Raw genomic sequence first — 12,484 nt, forward strand, 5'->3', positions numbered from 1 at the left:
TGGACGTTTAAAACTACAACAATAATAACAACAAAACCCTAAGTATATACTGTCATATTACATTATATAAACTCCACATGTTCTTTGATTAGTTTTTACATTTCTTATTTTGGGGTGGTTTTGTCAACATTTTACAGGAATCTATACTACAAGAAGAAGTAGAATTTCTATTGAAATTGATTTTTCTCTGATAAGCTTCTTCATCGCTTACAATTCTTACATACATTAATTCTAAGATGTCTCTGAGCTTATCTTGCCAGTGTAAAATATAGACAAGATGTAACGTTAGATTTCTCACTAAGAAGCTGTCAAGGAGAAATAACCATTCCAATAGTCCATATCTTCTATGACAAGATTTTAGAGTTTGTTGATTTTATTTGTGCTGCTGCTTTTTAAAATTGGCAGTAGGGTTTGACTTAGTCTAATCAAAGCAGTATAGTCAGTATGGTGGCATTTTGAACACTTTGTAAACATATTCTTTGACAACAATCAAGTTTCTCAAAAAGATTCTCAAATGTTAAAAAATGATTTTTAGTTAGAAAATAATAAACTACATGGGCAAATGAAAGTCAATGGGACACAGGAGATGGAACATTTATCTGAGGTCAGGAGATCCAGATTCTGGGTGTGGCATTGCTTTAATAACTCTTCAAATACTTTCTATGTAGGAGTGATGAGAGAGGGCATCCTTGTCTTGTGGTGGTTTTCAAAGGGAATGCTTCCAGCTTTTGTCCATTCAGTATGATATTGGCTATGGGTTTGTCATAAATAGCTTTTATTATTTTGAGATATGTTCCATCAATACATAGTTTATTGAGTGTTTTTAGCCTGAGGGGACATTGAATTTTATCGAAGATCTTTTCTGCATCTATTGAAACAATCATGTGGTTTTTGTCATTGATTCTGATTATGTAATAGATTATTTGTATTGATTTGTGTATGTTGAAATAGCCTTGCATCCCAGGGAGAAAGCTGACTTGATTGGTAGATAAGTATTTTGATGCACTGCTGGATGCAGTTTGCCAGTAATTAATGAGGATTTTCCCATCAATGTTCATCAGGGATATTGGCCTGAAATTTTCTTTTGTGTGTGTGTCTTTACCAGGTTTTGGTATCAGAATGATGCTGGCCTCATAAAGTGAGTAGGAAGGAGTTTGTGTGTCTTTACCAGGTTTTGGTATCAGGATGATGCTGGCCTCATAAAGTGAGTAGGAAGGAGTCCCTCTTTCTCTATTGTTGGAAATAATTTCAGAAGGAATGGTACCAGCTCCTCTTTGTACCTCTGGTAGAATTTGGCTGTGAATTCATCTGGGTCCCGGCCTTTTTTTTTTTTTTGATTGGTAGGCTATTAATTACTGTCTCAATTTCAGAACTTGTTTTTTGTCTATTCAGGGATTTGACTTCTTCCTTGCTTACTGTTGGGAGGGTGTATTTTTCCAGGAATTTATCCATTTCTTCTAGATTTTATAGTTTATTTGTATAGAGATGTTTAGAATATTCTCTGATGGTAGTTTGTATTTCTATGAAATAAGTGATGATATCCCCTTTATCAATTTGTATTATGTCTATTTCATTCTTCTCTTATTTCTTCTTTATTAGCCTGGCTAGTGGTCTATTTTGTTTAATTTTGTTAATTTTTTCAAACAAACAAGATCCTGGATTCATTGATTTTTGAGAGGGTTTTTGTGTGTCTATCTCCTTCAGCTCTGCTGTAATTTTACCCATATCAATCAGGCAAGAGAAGTAAAGCATACTCAACTAGGAAGAGAAGAAGTCAAATTGTCTTTGTAGATGACATAATTGTATATTTAGAAAATCCCATCATCTCAGCCCAAAAACTCCTTAAGCTGATAAGCAACTTCAACAAAGTCTCAGGATACAAAATCAATGTGCAAAAATTGCAAGCATCCCTTTATACCAATAATAGGCAAATAGAGAGCCAAATCATCAGTGAATGCCCATTGACAATTGCTACAAAAAATAAATTACCTAGGAATACAACTAACAAGGGACATAAAGGACATCTCCAAGGAGAACTACAAACCACTGATCAAGGAAATAAAAGAGGACACTAACAAATGGAAAAACATTCCATGCTTATGGCTAGGAAGAATCAATATCATGAAAATGTCCATCATGCCCAAAGTAATTTATAGATTCAATGCTATTCCCATTAATCTACCATTGGCTTTCTTCATAGAGTAAAGAAAAAGTACTTTCAATTTCGTATAGGACCAAAAAATAACCCGTATAGCCAAGAAAATCCTAAGCAAAAAAAACAAAGCTGGAGGCATCTCTCTACCTGACTTCAGAATAAACTACAAGGCTATTGTAACCAAAACAGCATGGTACTGGTACCAAAACAGATATATAGATCAATGAAACAGAACAAAGGCTGCAGAAATAAAACCATACATCTACAGAAATCTGACCTTCTATAAACCTAACCAAAACAAGCAATGAGGAAAGGATTCTATATTTAATAAGTGGTGCTGGGAAAATTGGCTAACCATATGCACAAAGCTGAAACTGGATTTTTTCCTTACACCTAATACAAAAATAACTCAAAATGGATTAAAGACTTAAAACCTAAAACCATAAAAACCCTAGAAGAAAACCTAGGCAATACCATTCAGGACACAGACATGGGCAAAGACTTTATGACGAAAACACAAAAAGCAATTGCAACAAAAACTAAAATTTACAAATGGTATCTAATTAAACTAAAAAGCTTATGCACAACAAAGGAAACTATCATCAGAGCAAACAGGCAACCTACAGAATAGGAGAAAAGTTTTGCAATCTATCCATCTGACAAATGGCTAATATGCAGAATCTACACGGAAGTTAAAGAAATTTACAAGAAAAAAACAAATAGCCCCGTCAAAAAGTGGCCAAAGGATATGAACAGATATTTTTCAAAAGAAGACATTTATGCAGCCAACAAACATATTGAAAAATGCTCATCATCACTGTTCACTAGAGAAATGAAAATCAAAACCACATTGAGCTACCATCTCACATGAGTTAGAATGGCAATAATTAAAAATAAGGAAACAACAGATGCTGGAAAGGATATGAGAGAGAGGAATGTTTTATACTGTTGGTGAGAGTATAAATTAGTATAATTATTGTGGAAGACAGTGTGGTGATTCCTTAAGGAACTAGGACCAGAAATACCATTTGACCTAGCAATCCCATTACTGGGTATATACCTAAAGGATTATAAATTATTCTAGTATAAAGACAGATGCACATGTATGTTTATTGCAGCATTTTTCACAATAGCAAAGACTTGGAACCAACCCAAATGTCCATCAATAATAGACTGAATAAAGAAAATGTGGCACATACACACCATGGAATACTATGCAGCCATCAAACAGAATGAGTTCATGTTCTTTGCAGGGACATGGATTAAGTTGGAAACCATTATTCTCAGCAAACTAACACAGGAACACAAATCCAAATACCTCATGTTCTCATTCATAAATGGGAGTTGAACAATGAGAACATATGGTCACAGTGAGGGGGAAAAACACATACCAGGGCCTGTCTGGGGGTGGCAGGCAAGGGGAGGGATAGCATTAGGACAAATACCTAACACATGTGGGGCTTGAAACCTAGATGACGGGCTGATGGGTGCAGCAAACCACCATTGCACATGTATACATATGAAACAAACCTGCACATTCTGCACCTGTAATACAGAACTTAAAGTTTAATAGAAAAAAAAGACATAAATACATATGTATTTTAAAAAGCAAGAGTTCTTCATATGGTCTTTAGATTCCTTAATACAGTAAATCTAATGATTACTTTTATTCAGAGGTAAAAGAAAAAAAGTGATCAAATAATCAAAATTGATTCTGTACACATTCTTACTATTTAAGGAGAAATGGAAAATTATCTATGCCAAGGTGAACAAGCACCTTGTTCCATTTATGTAGGAAAATAATTTAACAAATCCATATTGATAACTTTCTGTGTGCTTTGTGTCATCAAGGGAATACTATTGGTCTAAGCTGCCATTACATCGTCCTAGGAAACTGCATTGCCCTTCCATAGACCTTGTGGATAATTTTAAATAAAAGGCAATTTCTTTTTTGCCAATTTCCCTCCTGAAGGATAATGGAAATATGAGGTACTCATTGTTCCAGAATAGTGAGAAAATTCAATAAGTGATATTAAAAATGATATTTGAAATGCATATTAAAGCAACTTAAAATATGCTATTGAAAAATAAACTAAGAACTAAAATAATTTTTCTATATATAAAATGTGAAAATTGCCATCGTTGTTATTTTTCCCTAGCATAATACAAAAATCACAAAATTCAGATTTAAAATAAAGCATAAAGTCCAAGCCCACCACTTACCATCTGTGTGTTCTTTGGCAACCTATTTAATTTATCTGGATTCTTTATCTGTAAGAAGCACTAATAAAAATGTGCTCACCACATAAGTGGATATAAAATATAAATGTTATAACATTACTTGTACTCAGTATATAGCAGGGAAAATTTTGATTTCCTTCCCTTTGACTGTAGAATGAAATGAGGATGGAGTTTTTTTTTATCCCGTTCAATTGTAAAGCAATATAGGGTAGGTTATTCCATACTCATTATAATTTTAGACTTCCAGTGAAAGTTAACACTCATTCTTAGTCTTTTGTTCCAGTTCATTAACCACAGCAGTAAGCAGTTCTTTCTTGTGCATTGACTATATTGAACCTAAAATAATTAAAACATGTCTTTCTGTGTTGCTATTGACATATCCCACTTTATCACTATTGTCTATTCACCTAAGGATGCAGTTTTAATTGATTCTTGCTGATTTACCTGACTTTATTTCAGTATCCTTGAATGCCTTTTTTTTTTTTTTTTGGCTTCTTGCTACTAATTTTTCTCAAATACACTGCAACAAATAATTACATTGAGATAGAAGTCGTAAAAATGGATCTCATGATAAAAAAGTTAATGTTAATAGCATAGACATGAAGCTACTTAGGTCTTTAGAAAGTGAGGCTTCAGCCCTTATCTTTTGATTGCCTATGAGTAGAGCTGGAATTTGGTTTTGCACTGGGCACACCACTATTAGTAACAAGGGCTGAGTGGAAATTTTACAATTAGTGATGTTCAAAAAATTCAACTGGACAAAAATGTAACTTTATTTTCCCCTAGCTCTCAATCTAACATTTTTCCCAGTAGCACTTTTCCTAGTCATTTATAAGTAAATTTAGTTCAAAGAGGCAGTTAACTCACAAATTTATGTCCCAGGTTACAGATGTACCAAAATATTGATTCTTTTAGACCCTGAGACCCCTAGAGAGGGTCTGAGGTAATAGAGTTTTTGAGTTACTTGTTTAAACTACAGGTAATATCACTTTTCACATGTGCCTGTATGTAAGAATATTTTAGAAAGCTCTGAAGTAAGGAATTCCTTTGCCCCCTTTGTTGAAATTCAAAACATTATATATGTATGGGTCTATTTCTGTACTCTGTATTCTGTTTCGTCCTTCTATATAAGTAGGTACACCAGTATTACACTTAGCTTTATAAGTTTTGAAATCAAGTGTGCAATTATGTTCATCAATGTTATTTCTCCTATTTATTTTCTTTTTTGACAGAAGTAAATTTTAGAGATAGACTTAATCATCTTCACAAAAGCTGCTAAGATTTTGAGAGAGATTTTTATAGAGATTAAATCTATGGATAAATTTAGGGAGAAATGATATCTTAACAATATTAAGTTTTCTAAACCAGGAGCATGGTGTTTCTCTCAAATTATGTAGTGTTTTACAACTTTTTTCTAAGCAATATTTTGATGTTTGTAATGTATAAGTTTTGCACATTTTCCAATAAGTTCATTTCTAGGTATTTTTTTAACAATGATAATCTGAATGGCATGATGTCTATATCGATATTAATTATATTGGTAATACAGAGAGATTCAAATGAGTTTTATATTTTGAATATGTATTCTCATGTTCACTTTTAGGATTTATCCGTGATTGCATACTTTTCTTAAATATATGTATTTTCCAAATAAAGAAAGGAATCAATATCTTGGTACACCTGTAAGCTATAACAGATATCAGGGTCTTCTGCCTCAATATACTGAATTTACTTATAAGTGACTAGATCAAGTGCTAATGAGCAGAATGTTAGCTTGAGAACTGGGGAAAAATAAAATTAGATATTTTCCCACTTGAATGAGTTAAGCCTTACTGACTGTGAAATCCCAACTTAGTCCTTGCCTATAATTAATAATACAAGCAATACAACTGGCCAAGATATAGACAGAATTCTAACTCTATAATTTGTTCCCAATGAGTATGATATTTTTTTCTTTTTTGCTTTGCTTACTATGATCTCTAATAAAACATTGGATAAAAATTATTAGGTTAATAGTTGGTCATTATGAATTATATTTATATATTGCTTGATTTGATAATGTATTTTAAAGATTTTTGCATTTATGTTTGAAACAATTTACAATGTTCTTCTTAGGATGGATGTGTAAGTTAAGGGGATCAAGGTAATGCTGGCTTAAGAAGAAAATTGGTAGTTGTTTCATTCTTTATAAGGGACTTCAAAAAGCTTGTGAAAAAATGAATTAATTAAAAGATAAAATGGAAAGAGATCCAAGATGGCTGATCACTAGTAGCTCAGGATTGTAGCTCCCAGTGAAAGCACAGACGAGAGGATGCCACAGTTTCAGATGAATTTTTGTTGCTCACGGACCAGGAGATTCCCAGCGGAGGAGCCCCATGGGTCGCCAGCACGACTCTTGTGGCCGGTGTGGCAGTTCTTGGTGCAGAGTCAGGAAAGCACCATCAATCTTAATGCAGCTGTTTTAGCTGGTGCAATGGGTTGCTCGGATTCCGGCGCTGGGAATCAACAAGTTGGACATCCACTCAGAAACCCAATTAGAAAATCAGTAATTACAAAGATGACAGATGGATAAATTTATAACGAAGAGAAGAAACCAGCCTAAAAAGGCTGAGAATACCCAAAATCAGAACGCCTCTCCCTCTGCAGGGGATCACAGTTCCTCATCAGCAACGGAACAAGGCCTGAAGGAGAACGAATGTGTTCCATTAACAGAAGTAGGCTTCAAAAGGTGGATGATAAGAAACTTCTGTGAGTTTAAGTCCTTAATCCATCTGGAGTTAATTTTAGTGTAAGGTGTCAGGAAGGGGTCCAGTTTCTGCTTTCTGCACATGGCTAGCCAGCTTTCCCAACACCATTTATTGAACAGGGAATCCTTTCCCCATTGCTTGTTTTTGTTTGGTTTGTCAAAGATCAGATGGTTGTAGAAAGGTTGTGTTGCCTCCGAGACCTCTGTTCTGTTCCATTGGTCTATATCTCTGTTTTGGTACCAGTACCATGCTGTTTTGATTACCGTAGCCTTGTAGTATAGTTTGAAGTCTGGTAGTGCGATGCCCCCCGCTTTGTTCTTTTTGCTTAGAATTGACTTGGCTATGCGGGCTCTCTTTTTGTTCCATATGAAGTTTAAGGTGGTTTTTTCCAGTTCTGCAAAGAAGGTCATTGGTAGCTTGATGGGGATAGCATTGAATCTGTAAATTACTTTGGGCAGTATGGCCATTTTCACGATATTGATTCTTCCTAACCATGAACATGGGATGTTTCTCCATCTGTTTGTGTCCTCTCTTATTTCGTTGAGCAGTGGCTTGTAGTTCTCCTTGAAGAGGTCCTTTACATTCCTTGTTAGTTGTATTCCTAGGTATTTTATTCTCTTTGTGGCAATTGTGAATGGAAGTTTGTTCTTGATTTGGCTCTCTTTAAGTCTGTTACTGGTGTATAGGAACACCATAAAAACCCTAGAAGAAAATCTAGGCAAAACCATTCAGGACGTAGGTGTAGGCAAGGACTTCATGACCAAAACGCCAAACGCATTGACAACAAAAGCCAAAATAGACAAATGGGACCTAATCAAACTCCACAGCTTCTGCACAGCAAAAGAAACAATCATTAGAGTGAATCGGCGACCAACAGATTGGGAAAAAATTTTTGCAGTTTACCCATCTGACAAAGGGCTGATATGCAAAATTTACAAAGAACTAAAGCAGATTTACAAGAAAAAAACTAACAACCCCATTCAAAAGTGGGCAAAGGATATGAACAGACACTTCTCAAAAGAAGACATACGTGAGGCCAACAAACATATGAAAAAATGCTCATCATCACTGGTCATCAGAGAAATACAAATCAAAACTACATTGAGATACCATCTCACGCCAGTTAGAATGGCGATCATTAAAAAATCTGGAGACAACAGATGCTGGAGAGGATGTGGAGAAATAGGAACACTTTTGCACTGTTGGTGGGAGTGTAAATTAGTTCAACCATTGTGGAAGACAGTGTGGCGATTCCTCAAGGACCTAGAAATAGAAATTCCATTTGACCCAGCAACCCCATTACTGGGTATATATCCAAAGGATTACAAATCGTTCTACTATAAGGACACGTGTACACGAATGTTCATTGCAGCACTGTTTACAATAGCAAAGACCTGGAACCAACCCAAATGCCCTTCGACGATAGACTGGATAGGGAAAATGTGGCACATATACACCATGGAATATTATACAGCCATCAAAAACGATGAGTTTGGGTCCTTTGTAGGGACATGGATGAACCTGGAAACCATCATTCTCAGCAAACTGACAGAAGAGCAGAAGATCAAACACCGCATGTTCTCACTCATAGGCGGGTGTTGAACAATGAGAACACATGGACACAGGGAGGGGAGCACTACACACTGTGGTCAGTTGGGGGGAAATAGGGGAGGGAGGGTGGGGGGTGGGAAGCTGGGGAGAGATAGCAAGGGGAGAAATGCCAGATGTAGGTGATGGGGAGGAAGACAGCGAATCACACTGCCACGTGTGTTCCTATGCAACAATTTTGCATGTTCTTCACATGTACCCCAAAACCTAAAATGCAATAAAATAAATAAATGGGAAAAAAAAAAAAGAAACTTCTGTGAGTTAAAAGAACTTGTTCTAACCCAATGCAAAGAAACTAAGAACTTTGAAAAGAGGTTTGATGAAACGCTAGCGAGAATAGACAATTTAGAGAGGAATATAAGTGAATTAATGGAGCTGAAAGTATGCACAAGTTTTAATAGCTGAATTGATCAAGCAGAAGAAAGGATATCAGAGGTCGAAGACCAACTTAATGAAATAAAACAAGACAAGATTAGAGTAAAAAGGATAAAAAGGAATGAGCAAAGTCTCCAAGAAATATGGGACTATGTGAAAAGACCTAATCTACGTTTGATAGGTGTACCTGAATGTGACGAAGATAATGAATCCAAACTGGAAAATATGCTTCAGGATATTATTCAGGAAAACTTTCCCAACCTAGCAAGGCAATACAATATTCAACTCCAGGTAATACAGAGAACACCACAAAGATATTCCCCAAGAAGACCAACCTCAAGGTACATAATCATCAGATTCACCAGGGTTGAAATGAAGGAGAAAATACTAAGGGCAGCCAGAGAGAAAGGTCAGGTTACCCACAAAGTGGAGCCTATCAGACTTACAGCAGATCTCTCAGCAGAAACCCTACAAGCCAGAAGAGAGTGGGGGCCAATATTCACCATCCTTAAAGAAAAGAACTTTTAACCCAGAATTTCCCATCCAGCCAAACTAAGCTTCATAAGCGAAGGAAAAATAAAATCTTTCGTGAACGAGCAAGTATTCAGAGATTTCATCACCACCAGGCCTGCTTTACAAGAGCTTCTGAAAGAACCACTACACATAGAAAGGAACAACCAGTATCAGCCTTTCTAAAAATATACCAAAAAGTAAAAAGCATCAACATAATGAAGAATTTACATCAACTAATGGGCAAAACAGCCAGCTAACATCAAATGGCAGTATTAAACTCACATATATTATTATTAATCCTAAATTTAAATAGACTAAATCTCCCAATCAAAAGACATAGGCAAATTGGATAAAAAGCCAAAACCCATCAGTATGCTGCATCCAGACCCATCTCACATGAAAGGATACACAAAGACTCAAAGGAATGGAGGAAGATTTACCAACCAAATGGAGAGCAAAAATAAATAAAAAGCAGGAGTTGCAATTCTTGCCTCTGATAAAATAGACTTTAAAGCAACAAAGATCAAAAGAGGCAAAGAAGGACATTACATAATGATAAAAGGATCAATGCAACAAGAAGAGCTAATGATCCTAAATATATACTCACCCAGTACAGGAACACCCAGATATATAAGACTTATAAACAGGCTTAGACTCCCACACAATAACAGTGGGAGACTTCAACATCAATATTAGACAGATCAATGAGACAGAAAATTAACAATGATATCCAGGACTTGAACTCAGATCCGGAGCAAGTAAACTTAATAAACATTTATAGACCTCTCCAATTTAAATACACAAAATATATACTCTTATCAGTACCACATCACACCTACTTACAGGTTTAAATGAAATATTGGTTGGCTGCTTGTTTGTTATTTTCTTCCCTCATTTTTTCATGTCTCCATTATTAAGCACAATTTTAGGCATACCCATTTTTAGACTGCATTCTAGACCGGTCAATAAAGCAACACTCCTGTTCTCTCTCCCTCTTCTTCTTTTTTCTTCCTCTCCTTCATTCTTTTTTTTTTTTTAATTGTTCTTTTTCTTTTTTTCTTTTTTCTTTTTCTTTCAAAAAAAAAAAAAGATAAAAATAAACAACATAAGTTCCATCAAGTTGAAGACACATTTGTAAGCAATAATACCAGCCATTTTGTACATACCTAAGGAAATTGAAAGCCTGGGGAATTTAACGATATCAATGTAGTCTCTTTTACATTATTAGTAACTAGAGAAAATTGAGCATCTTAAAAGGTATGTTAAAATTGGGAAATAAAAAGAAGTCAGAAGAGCCAAATCAGGATTGTAAGATAGCTGCCGAATGATTTAACACCAAAAGCCTCACAAGATTGCCCTTGTTTGAAAAGACAAATAAGCAGAAGCATTTTTATGGTAGAGAAGAACTCTCCAGGGAAGCTTCTCCAAGTGTTTTTTCTGTTAAATCTTTGGCTTTCTCAAAACTCTGTCATAATAAGCAGTTGTTACTGTTCTTTGGTCCTCCAGAAAGTCAAAGTAAATGCCTAGAGCATCCCCCCAAAATGTATTTTCATAACTTATGGTTTTAATTGGTACACTCTTGATTTGGCTGGACTGCCTCCACCTCTTGGTAGTCATTGCTTCGGTTGTGCTTTATTTTCAGAATCACATTGGCAAAGACATGTTTCATCTTCCATTACGATTATCCCTAAACGGCTTCAATGTATTGACCCCACTTGTTTAAAATTTCCATTGAATATTCTGCTCTTGTTTGCAGCTAATCTGGACACAATGGTTTTGGCACAATTGAGTGCCAAAACTCTCAACTTTTATTTTTCAGTCAGAATTGTAAGCTAAACCCATTGAAATGTTTATGGTGTTAGCTATTGTTTCTGCTGTTAATCATCAGATTTATTTAATTAGGACACAAATAAGATAACATTTTTTATTTCAAATTGATGTGGATGACCTGCCAATGCATGTTTCATTTTCAATATTGTTCAGTCCCTTCTTAAAATGAGTTATTAATTTGTAAACTACTGATTTCCCCATAAACTTTTTGTAAGTATCAAATATTTCACGATTCTTCCACCCAAGTTTCACCATGAATTTGATGTTTGCTCTTGTTTCAATGTTAGCAAAAATTATTTTCTTCTTCTAAGGGCTATTTTAAAAGTGGTATCTTATTATTCTTAGTGTTTCAAGCTTGATACTGTTTAGACATGTTATAATAAATTAGTATGAGTTTATTTCCATGAAAAAACTGAAATCCATGTTTTTTTAAATAATATATTTTTGTTGTACTTTAAGTTCTGAGTTACCCGTGCAGATCTTACAGGATTGTTGTGTATGTACACACATGCCATGATGTGTTCTCTCCATCCCCCCATCACCTACATAAGGCATTTCTCCCAATGTTATCCCTCCCCAACACCCCACCCTCCACTGTCCCTACCCTAGTCCCCACAACTCCACAACAGACCCTAGTGTGTGACGTTCTCCTCCCTGTGCCCATGTGTTCTCATTGTTCAACACCACATATGAGTGAGAACATGAAGTATTTGGTTTTGTTTTTGTGTCACTTTGCTGAGAATTATGGTTTCCAGCTTCATCCATGCCCTGCAAAGGACATGAATGCATAATTTTTTATGGCTGCCTAGTATTCCATGGTGAATATGTACCACATTTTCTTCATCCAGTCTATCATTGATGGGCATTGGGGTTGGTTCCACATCTTGCTATTGTAAAAAGTACTACATTGAACATATGTGTGCATGTGTCTTTATAATGGAATGATTTATAATCCTTTGGGTATATATCCAGTAATGGGATTGCTGGGTCAAATGGAATTTCTATTTCTAGATCC

General features: G+C 35.4%; 1 pseudogene; it reads left to right on the forward strand.

Moving 5' to 3' along the window:
• Positions 1-6,707: 6,707 nt before the first annotated feature.
• Positions 6,708-12,484, forward strand: part of LOC116529997 — a 33,678-nt pseudogene continuing 27,901 nt past the window's right edge.

This window comes from Sapajus apella, unplaced genomic scaffold (genome assembly GCF_009761245.1).
Source record: "Sapajus apella isolate SASKATOON/1434 unplaced genomic scaffold, GSC_monkey_1.0 scaffold3, whole genome shotgun sequence".
NCBI lineage: Eukaryota > Metazoa > Chordata > Mammalia > Primates > Cebidae > Sapajus > Sapajus apella.